The sequence below is a fragment of the Melospiza melodia genome, chromosome 1, assembly GCF_035770615.1.
Source record: "Melospiza melodia melodia isolate bMelMel2 chromosome 1, bMelMel2.pri, whole genome shotgun sequence".
NCBI lineage: Eukaryota > Metazoa > Chordata > Aves > Passeriformes > Passerellidae > Melospiza > Melospiza melodia.
The window spans coordinates 23,199,280-23,210,409 of NC_086194.1; positions in this window are offsets into that span (position 1 = coordinate 23,199,280).

The following is an 11,130-nucleotide window of genomic DNA, read 5'->3' on the forward strand; positions in this document are numbered from 1 at the left end:
TGCAGTGTATTTTGATTAATTTTGTTGAAAACAGTAGCTGCTAGAATATGAAAGACTTTATCTTTCAATATTGATCACCAGATCAGGTGACCACTGTTGATCACCAGAGTATTTTGAACCTTAACTGGTTTAAAATGTGTATACTGCATTTTAGCTGCCTAATTTTATAGAACTCCTGCTTTGAGCGAAACAAAACAATTTTTTTAAGCATCACAAAACCCCAAACCAGCCCTTCTGAAAAGGGAGGATAAGCCAAACTCCTGCCCTCCCATCTGCTGTGCAGGATGTGCTGTCAGCTGGAGGATGTGCTGCCTCCTGACCTGTGAAAGTCATTTGGGCATCCCAGGGACTTGTGGCACTCTGGAAGGATGGTGGTGGTTCTTGATGCTTCACTTCTGTTGTGTGCTGCTCCTGGCTACTACAGCTCAGCAGGTTACAGTGACTCAGTACTGAGCTGTGGAATCCTCTGAATCCTTCCCCCTCAGGGAAATCCCCAGGGCATTGGAAAGATACCATAGAGTTTTCCCCACTAGGTGGACAGAAAGGACTTCCCCATGGAGTCTTGCACAACACCTTGATTCACCCCATTCCTTTCCCCATATGTCTCACATTCTCATAGTTTCTCCTTTCCCTGTTTGCTCACTGGTTGTGGTATCCCTGGTGGCAGCCCCATCTTCCCTGTAGGCTGATGCCCTTTGCCCAGGCCCTTGTGCCACCCTGGTGCTCTCAAACCCTTGGCCACTGACCCCACGCTTCACCTTGTGCACCCCACAAGGCTTGCTGTTTTGTCCCTGGTTGCCTTTGGCATGGTGGATGCAATAAACCTCGCTGGATCTGGCCATACCAAAGGCCCTTGTGCCTCTCTTCACTGAGCTAGCCATGGTGAGTGTGGGCTTGAGTGCCCTGCCTGAACCCTTCCCCAGGCAGCTTTTCCACAGGAGATGCTTACTGGGGAATAGCTACAGGTAAAACAGCGACCTCCAGCTAAACCCACATTGCTACACTGAGCCCTTCCCCATTGTTAAGGGCAAAATACAAAATCCCTTTGAGTGTTAAAAATGCTGATACCATAGTTCAAGTTCACAAAACATGAATTATTTTGCAGAATACAGTGACACTTAGTGCTGGTAATTCCTCAGGATTTCTAGTCATCCCAGCTGGCATTCTAGGAGATTTGGGTTTTATCTGTTTTGGGAAATAGATTGTATGAGAACTGTTCTTGTGCAGTAGGCACAGTAAAAAGCAGTTGTCTCAGTACCACAACTCATCTGAGGGGGTGGAAAAATAATTTTATAATCTCTGCTTCAGTGGGTTGATTTCCTCCTTTGCTGTCACTTTCAGACAGGCCTCCTCTATCTTTGATCTGGTATAAACCCAGGGCTGGTTGGATGTTGGCGTGAATACCAGAACGCAGAGAACTGTTTCTCCCAAAATGTGGGAGTGACTCATTTTTTTCATATTAAAATTCCTGTAAAACTACCCCACCTATTTGTGCTCATTGGAAACAAATGTCTTGGCAGCTTTTTCCCTTGTTTTATTTCACAGGACTTGAGTTCACATGTGTGGTTCATTAGGTGTGTAATGTTACTTACTTATCCTTCATGTACCTACTGAGCAGCAGTGCACCTCAGAAGCAGCATAAGCTTTCCTGTAAGATTTTTGTTCCATTGCTGCATCATTATTCATCAAGAGGGACATACAGAGGCCTCATTGGAGGGTAAGAAGTTTTTACTGTTTTCAAAAATGCTTTTTGTCTCTGTACCAAAGAGTCAATTTGGTTACTCAGGCTGGGCAGTATGGGGCCCTTGTCTTCTGGGTGTGGCAGATACAAGGAGATGTAAAGGCTGAGAAAGGGCAATAGAAACTATGGTGAGCTGTAGTGTATGAGATTGTTTTGAGGAGAGACCAGACAACTGGACTTCCAAAAGCTGTTGTTGTCCTAGTTTCTGTTCTAACAAAGAGAAAAATATGTAATGAAAGCTCTAAGTATTTGAATAAGCTTTATGTGATATCCAAAACTCCTAGAGGAATACAAGCAAAGCTGGAAAACACAGCATGCAAGTACTGCCCAGGCAGGATGGGGACCAGACATTGACCCAAGTGCTCAGTAGCACTTCTTAGCTATATGCCATGCCTGCTGTGTAGCCACCACTGGCAAGGCTGACATTTCAGCACCAAAGCTTGGTGCTCTCCAGTCTCTCTGTGATCTTACCACCCCATATTACAGCCCATCCACCAGTCAGAGGGTCTGTAACCATTGTTACTGCTGTAGTTTTCTTGCCAAAGCCACAATATATTTAGAAGCAAATATGTAAGATCAGTTACAAATTCACATTGGAGTTTAAATAAATACTAGCAGTTATGTAAAAAATAAGTTGTTTCCTAAAACAGGTCCTGGATCTGTCTTACATTACTGAAGACCCTTTGTGACTGATTATTCAAGAGGTGGCAGCATGTGATTTTTTGATGGGCTTAAGCAAATGTAAGTATAGTCTGCTACCAGGAGATGAAATCATGTCTTATTGCTCCTTTTGCTGTTTATCTTTTCTGCTTATTTAGTTTTCAGCCCCCCAGGTGGCTAATCTGGTCTGCCTCCTGGTCACAAGCTCTCCTGCCAACACGAAGGAGGCAGTGGGAGTATGTGAGTGGAAGAAGGGCGAGATGGCAGTCTTAGGTTGATTCTTCATGAAGCCTTACTTTGATACCTTTCTTTTCTCACTGAGTGAGCAATTTGTATAAGAAAGATTCTGTTAATTTAAAAATTTTTCAAGGTGGTTTGATTTTATCAATCCTAGAAGTCGTTTAAAAATGCTGCATTTGGAGAAAAACACAGAACATTTATTAGCCAGACCAAAAAAAAAAAAATCATGTTTCAAAACATTTCAAAGTTTGTTCCTTTGTTTCTTTCATTTCATCCTAATTCACTCAGAAAAGCAGTATGGCAAGAAAAAAAGGTAATGAAGCACAAAAAGGAGTTGACTTCTATTGAATTTGAAGATCAAACTGCTTTAGACTATGTATGTTTGCAGAAACTGATGATGATATTAGTAAGAAAAGAGCTAATTTTTAGTAGATTAATAGTGCCAGATAGTAAGGTATTTACATTAGTTTATAGCTAGATGTGAATAGCTTAGTGTTATCTCTAGGACTCAGCACCATGGATTGCTTTCATTTCACTGTTTTGACTCTTTAATCAAGTCAGCAACAATAAAATGCTCAGGTTTTTACTACTGTTTTGCCATGGTGTTCTGTAGACAGGCTGAATTTCCTGGCAAAACTGTTGTCTCGGGAAGCAGCTGGAAGGAATTGCATTCTCACAAAATGGGCTTAGTGGAGGGCATCTTTTCTACAGTACAGCTTCAGGTAAGTGAGACTGCACAAATTTAGCTGCCTTATGTTGCTGCCTATTCTGTTTGATTCAATTGTACATCTCCCAGGGAAGGCCTTGAGAACAAAAGTCCAATCATCAAAAAAACACATTCACCTTTCTGCTCTTTGTTAGGCTTGTGCTGGGGGCACATTCAGATCTAACTTGTTACCTGCAACTCTGACCAAATGCTGTTGACCTCCACAGCTGCAGAGGTGAGGACATTTCCCTTGCAAATACAAGGGAGAGTCAGCTGAAAAGCTGGGAAGGAGCTGGCTCTGCAAGCTTCATGGCACACTGTGACACTGGCAGCCACAACACGAGGTTTCTGTGCTGTGGCTGAGATGCTGGTGGGGCTTTCAGCAGTTCCTGTGTCAGCTGTTATGGAGTTCATCATTCATTAAGCTGCAGCAGTCCCAGTTAGTTTGCATGTGTGGCTGCACCTCAATTAGCCAGGAGTTATGAGAACCCTGAGAACTGCTAATCTTGGTGGCTGATGCCTGCAAGCCTCACTTGAGAGGTCCTCTGGGAGCTGTCATTCTCTCAGGCTCTCAGCACTAATCTGCTTAGAGCTGCTACAGAAGATCTTGAACACTTGGCAGAGCAGAATTTGCTCAGAGTGAATTTCACTACTCATGGTAAGATTCAAACACATCACAAACACTTTTTGCTTTGAAACTCACTAAAAGAACTCAAAAAGGTCTTATTAGACAAAAAACATGAAAACATGATTTGATGAAATATGACTCTGAGCTTCTTGTGTGTGCATACAAAAGTACTAAAGCCCTGCAGCTTTTGACTCTCCAGTCAGCCAAGTAGATTACTATTTCTAGAGAAAAAAGGTTGCCTTTCAGTTTCTGTCCCTAGAAAATTGTCCTTTTCTTCTAACAGCCTTTCTGTACACCATACCTGTCTTTGTTTCATGGATGGCTTCATTCCCTAAAGAATTTCGGAGTCCTGCTTTCCTAGCATGGGCAAGTCAGTTCTTTAGGTCCAGAAGTCCACAGCAGCCCTCCAGGAACCATTTTTTACAAGACAATATCTCAGGTGACATCTCATTATTTTTGTAGGGCCCCAAAAATGGCATATGGGACTGCAGAAGCTCCTGTATGGCCTGTCAAAGATAAGCCTAGATTTGCTTGAATATTATTGTAAGTTAGCAAACTAAAATTGGTCATGTTTCCTGGGTTGGTTCTGGAAAATATTTTTCTGACAGCTATTTTTACAGTGTTTTGCATTTCATCTTGATATTAGCCTTTACTGAAATACTTCAACACATTTTCTGGGGTTTATTTCTGGCTCTGGTGTCACATCTTTCTAAAGATGTAACATCTTTCTAAAACTTATGATTAAACATAAATTCCTAATGGTAGGGAGCTATCAATTTGTTTTCCTGAGTTCTTAAAGTTTCTTCTAAAGCTTTAAATTATTACATTTCCTGAAAATATTGTCTGTGTCCAACTACTGTGTCTGTTGTGTCTCTTATCACTTGTCCAAAGTGCACAACTCTGGCTAGACATAAGAAGGGAAAATGTAGGAGAAGGCAGGATTTCCTTTTCCATTGGCACAGGCATGGAGGAAAATATGAGAAATTTGGACATAGAGTTTAAATTGGAAATTTCCAGTCAGTATATGACCCCTCTATAAACAAGTCTGTCACTCACTGCCTAGAAAGAAATTATCTGTAAATCAAAATAAGGATTTGGTCACAGTTGTGTTGAAAATATCTGAGATGTAAAGGCAGACATTTGTACACTCCCAGATCCCCAACATTAGTTCAGTAGCACAAGCAAGGAGATTTGGACAGGATGCTGTGTTCATGGGAGCATTTGTAAAGCTGCAACTTTCTAAAACAGTAGTTATCTGCTTTGGTTAATACAGGTAAAACTAAGCAGGGTAATCAGCAGTATCTTCTCTGTACCCTGATTTCTTCATAGCAGCAACATATAAGTACTTGCTACAGTCAAATTTCCAGATGAGGTAATTTGGGGATATGTGCTGGAATTATACATTCCCATTTTTAAATAAGGCTGGGAATTTTACATTGCATATGACAGAAGGGATTCCTTTTCTCTGATGGTGTAGAATTGGTATTACATGAAATTCTTGGGCAATAATTAGAAACAGATACTACTTCTTAATTGGTCTAAATTAAAGTGATGGAGAGTGGAAGATAGCCCAAAGACACAACAGGATGTTTTGGTATTAGGATTCTTGAATTACTTAAGTTGATCCAAGAAGCAAATTATATTAACACTGTGTTAAAAAAAAAAAAAAAACAGAACAGAGATATATGAGATCTCAGTACAAGTTTTTGCAAGCTATATGGCATTCTGAACCACATCCAAGTCTACAGCAGGGGAAAGGAAAGTTGAAGTGCTGACAAGGCAGGAAATACACAGTATTAAGAAAAAGATCCGATGTCCAAGTGAAACAGTCTGTTAACTCATATGATATAGATTGTGAAATGCCAAGAGAAAATCTGGTCCTCTCACAGTTTATAAAATGGACTAAATAAGAGCAGCTGTGTAGGTAAATAATTATCCCATACTTTGGCATTAAAATGTTGGCTGATTTTTGCCAGTTTTTTGACAACGGAACTCTTTCACATGCAAGATAAGTCCTGGGAAATAACAGCCAAAGGATATTATCTGTCAGTTTGTTAAACCAATAGTGGAGTTAGTAATTTCTGGAATGCAACAGAACCCTGCTTTTGTTGGGCTGTTGTTTTGTAACTCTCCCCTTCACCTTACCCCAAGTGACCGTAGCACTACAATGTCTCTCTTGCCCAGCTATGACTGAGGCAAGACAAAATAAAGAAAAGCCAATGATAAATACAAAACATGCAATTAAGTATCATTAATTCATTCTGGGAAAAAGTGCAGAATCTTGGAAACAGATTTCTCAAGAGAGCAAGAGCAATTTAAAAGAGCATGACCTGCATGGCATTATATCCATGTTCCCAGGAAAAACCTGTGCTCAGTTAAATCTCAAGACAGACCAATCACAAGCTGCCTATCTTATTTCATAGCTGGATGCTGTTCTGCAAGGTTTTAATTACAGAGGTGCTGTGACAAAAGCTTTGATATCCAAGTTTAGTGTGAGATAAATGGATGAAAGTCAAGCTGTCCTTTAGTTGTAATTGTGGTGTAGCTGGGTCCTAGGGGTGTCCCTGTGTGCACACTCAGTGCCCCCAACTCTTTAATTCCCTGGGTGCTCCAGGAATTCCTCAGCTAGTCCCAGCACAGAAGAGACACACAGCTGAGCAAAGGCAAGGTGACAGACTTGGCTCCTCCTCAGCTCCACAATAAAAGGATCTGTCTAACTATTGCAAAAGATTTTCAGGTGAGGAATTCAGACAGTCCTGAGGGTTCCTCCCTAGCAGCTCCTGCTGGTTCCAAGACAATTTTATACACCTCCTGGGTGAAGAATCTGGCCCTTTCAGACCCTCCTGGTGGTTCCTGCTGCAGAACTGCTGGGATTGCATGCAGGTAGGATGCATGCAAATTTTAGAAACTGGTCTTGTAAATACACAGACATGGTCACACAGGGCAGTCCTTTGGCACATAGTTAATACAGCAAGATGCTTTAGTTTAAAGTACTCTATGACAATGGACAATGTACATGCTAAAGCAGTCTCACAGGATCAGGAGCCAACTGGCATGAGAGACAATTGAGAATTGAGCAGAGAAGCAGTTCAGGGAGTCTCCCCTGACCCAGCAACTCCTGTCACTACCCAGACTGCAACCAACCCTCCTGTTTGGGAGATCTCAGCAATAGCCTATGCCAAGGCCCCAGACACTGTTTTTCTTGAAAACTGTGTCCATTTTTAATGCAACACTGCTCAGCCAGAAAGCAAATCAGCCCTGCCATTGAAGAAATGCTGCTTTTAACAAGTAGTCTTTGTCTAAATATATCCAATGCTTTTCAAAATAAATTAGTTAGCCCTGCTAGGAGGGATCAGTTTGGTACTAGAAAATTCATTACTCTTTTTTGAAATATTAGTGAGGACTAAATGTTAACAGCTGTTTATGCACTACCAGATTTGACTGCAGTGCATTTTAGTTTGAAATAAAAGTTCGAAGCACTTGGCTTGTCATTTTGGTGATAGTAGTATTACAATAGAGATTATAATTAACTAACAAAAGACTATAATTCAATATGACTGAAATTCAGTACTATTAACCATTTTGCAGAACAGTGCACATAAAGTCATTCTCAACTCTTCCTTAAAAAAACACTTTATGTCAGAAAAACATGTAGGTCAGAAAGCAAGAATTATCACTATATGCCTTTTTTGATGAGACTAGTATTTTTATCTCTCAGTATGACCACAAGATAATTGAGTAATTATGCAGATATGCAGATACTCTTCTAAAAGTATGTTTATTCCCTAAACATTTTGTGTGGTCACCTGAGTAATGTGCAATGAAAATCAGGGAACATCAGCTGCTACCAGCACCCTTAGCAGAGACACTGAACTGCTCCTGTGTATTCCTCTAGACTATCTCTTTGCAAGCAAAAACTCACTGAGGGTGCAAGTCTTACTTCCATAACAGCAAAACCCCACATCAGCTGAGGAGACTGACTTTCTGTAACTGTCCCAGCAGTGTTCAGCTGATCATATCTGAATGGAATAATACTATTTAAAAGCCAGTCTCTGGTTTAATCCCAGGGTTTGTCTGAAAGCTGAAACTGGGCTGTTGCATTTCTAGGAAATCCACAAAAACCTTGAATAAACCACACTGCTCTGATCTCTGCAAATACCTGCTATCTGTGTTTTTGCAGGACCAGAGCTTGGTTGTTTATGATACTTCCCACTTCTAATTATTAGCACCTCCAAGAGATCTGTTTCACCAAAGATTGTTTATGGAAGATTGGTTATTGTATCACAGAAAGTGAACATTGACCTGGATGATCTAATTTTCCGTATCTGACCTAGAGAAGTAGTCTGTACTCATAGTTGCACATTTTGCTCTGTAAAATGGTATTATTAATATTTTTAAGAAGACAGTTGTAGAAACCATTTTAATAAAATCTGAATAGACTCTTAAGGAAGACTATACGAAGGTGCATGTCCTTACTCAGCAGATCTGCCCCCTGTAGGTATTTAATCACTTACTACTTTAACAAAGTACTAGATCTCACACAAACCCTCTCACATGGCTTCAACAATGTCCTGAAGCCTTTATATGAAGCCATCAGACATTTAAGCTGGTCCTGGAATTGAGAAAACAAACAAACAAATAAAAGCCCATGGAGTACAATTCCTCTGCTGTGCCAGCACAAGAATTTGGTCCCCTGCTCAGTGAACCCATAGAGCATCCCTGATCTCACTGAAAAAGTAACTTCCAGTTGCATCAGTTCTCTATAGGATTACAGATACATTTTTGTTGCACGTACCACAGCACTTTTCATCTACAAGAACAAGTATTCAGGGAGAGAGTACAGACTGCTTTTTGTGGGAAGACTGATCTAATTACAAACCAAATTGCAACCTGAACATACATTCGTGGTGCAGCCAGTCACAAACCAAAAAAAGCTTTTTGAACAACATTGCTGCAGTAAAAGTCTTTTACCAAGGTCTGTGTTCATAAGTCCAACACAGAGAAAACCCCAGTGACATTCTAATCACTTTTGTGACTCATCAGCTGAATTATTCACACTTACTGCAATCAGGCAAGCTGGGTAAACTCTGCCACAGTGATGAAGTAATACTGCCACTAAGGGAATCAACTGAACACACCCAGGTTTTGTAACCCATATGTCACCTTTGAGATTGTTAGCACTTGTGATAACAGAAAATAAACAAGCTAAAAAAAGAAGACAAGATTCTGTCAGCCCAATCTGTTCCTTGTTCAGATACCCAGTGAATGGCTTACTAAGCTGCTCTCTCACAACGATGGAGCAGAGATGAGGCAAAGGGGCCAGACACCTCATGCTGAAAATGCATGAGTAGAAACACTGTTCAAAACCCCAGGCAAAATCTATAGAGCTGGAAAAAAAATATCATTTGAAATATGTATAGAATTACAAAATAATCAAAATCTGTTTTAAGTTCTGAGATTTTTTTTTTTTTTTGCAATCTTAATATATACTGACTTGTTCCAAAGTCAGTTTCTTGGTAGATCACTTTTTCTTGTCATCTACACTCCATTTCCTGGCAATTTATGTCTGCTGAGGGAGTGGCTACCTAACCAAGAGAAAAAGTGTTTCATTACTGTAGGAATAGTTATTGGGAGAGAATTACCACAGCTGTTCATAAATTTTATTAATGGGTTTTTTTCCCCCAAAGGCATAATAAAACTAAAGCCGAGAAGATGGATGTATCCATACTTCTGAAGAGCTCTCAGCAAATTCTGTTTTCCCCTCCTCTCCCACTTGGCTGCAGCTAAATACTTCCTCTAACATAACTGTAATAGAGGCAACTCAATGAAAAATCCCAAATTCTGGAAAGCTTGGAATTTGAGCTGTTTTATGAGAAGTCACTCTTCACTGAATACATAAAAGCATCCAAAAATCAGATTAAAAAAAAAGCAAAAGGATTTCCCCTCTGTCTCAAACATAATTCAGTGCAATCAGGTGGAATATAACATAAGCTTTGAAGAAAAAGAAAATTAGTAAGAACAGCTCTATAAAGACATTTCAAGGCCACTTTTAACTCAGTATCTCACCTAAAATAGCAGTCAGCAACAAATGCCTGAGGAAGACTGTCAGAACAAAGCAATCATATAATGCATCTTCCTCAGCAATTGCACACAGCTTCAAGGAGTATGGTTCAAGGACTTTCTGAACCAGAGGTATCTGGATACTTCATGACTGTTAACAAACATATTTATGGAAAAAAATCTAAATGTTGGGCCTAATCTAAACTTTTAATGTCCTTAATATCCAGAGTTTCACAATTTAAGGTGCTTTATTTTCTTCTAAGAACTTTTTTTTCAGTCTTCTACATGATAATTGTCTTCAATGCTCTCTAGTTCTTCTATTAAAAAAAAGCCCTTCTGTGTTCATTTTTTCTGTGCCTTTCAGACTTGATACACCTCTGGCATATGCCTCCCTAGCTAGAGTCTATTGAATTATTACTTGTAAACAGTTCCTTATCTTTGGCTGTCTTTGTCTGTCACCTGTGTCTCTCTACTTTCTCAAGAGCCCGTTCCAAGTGAGTTCAAGAAATAAGAAAAAAAGTTTTTCAGAGCATAAAGATTTATAGACTGCACATGTGGTAAAACCTGGTATTCAGATGTCCCTGCTCATTACAGAGTAGTGGTAATAGATGACCTTTAAAGGCTCCTTCCAACCCCAGCCATTCAAGGATTCTGCCAGCTGAAGCACACTGGAGTCATAATAATATTGTCCTATATTTAACCTCAGGTAAAAAAAATCTTTGTCTTCAAAGACGTATCCCTCACTTTAGCTTTATTTTTCTAATATCCCTGAAGACCGAGAAGCAGGGACTCTAGTGCTGCCGGCAAAAATCTGAACATAACATAGACAAAATTAAATGTAAACAACTTTTTAATGCACTGGTTGGAACTTAATTTAAGGGAAGGGCACCTAACTCAGGTTTGATCTCTTCAGTTTTACACATTGACCTAAGCCACCAGACATACTAGCAGTTATCCTAATTCCCTCTGATTTTTTCCTGGAGCTACTCATCTCTTACCATGTAGGACTTTAGGGAGATTAATCTCTGCAGTAAGGTGAATCAGGTGTCTAAAAACAGACAGGATGGCAAGGTCAAGCACTGTGAAAAACATTCC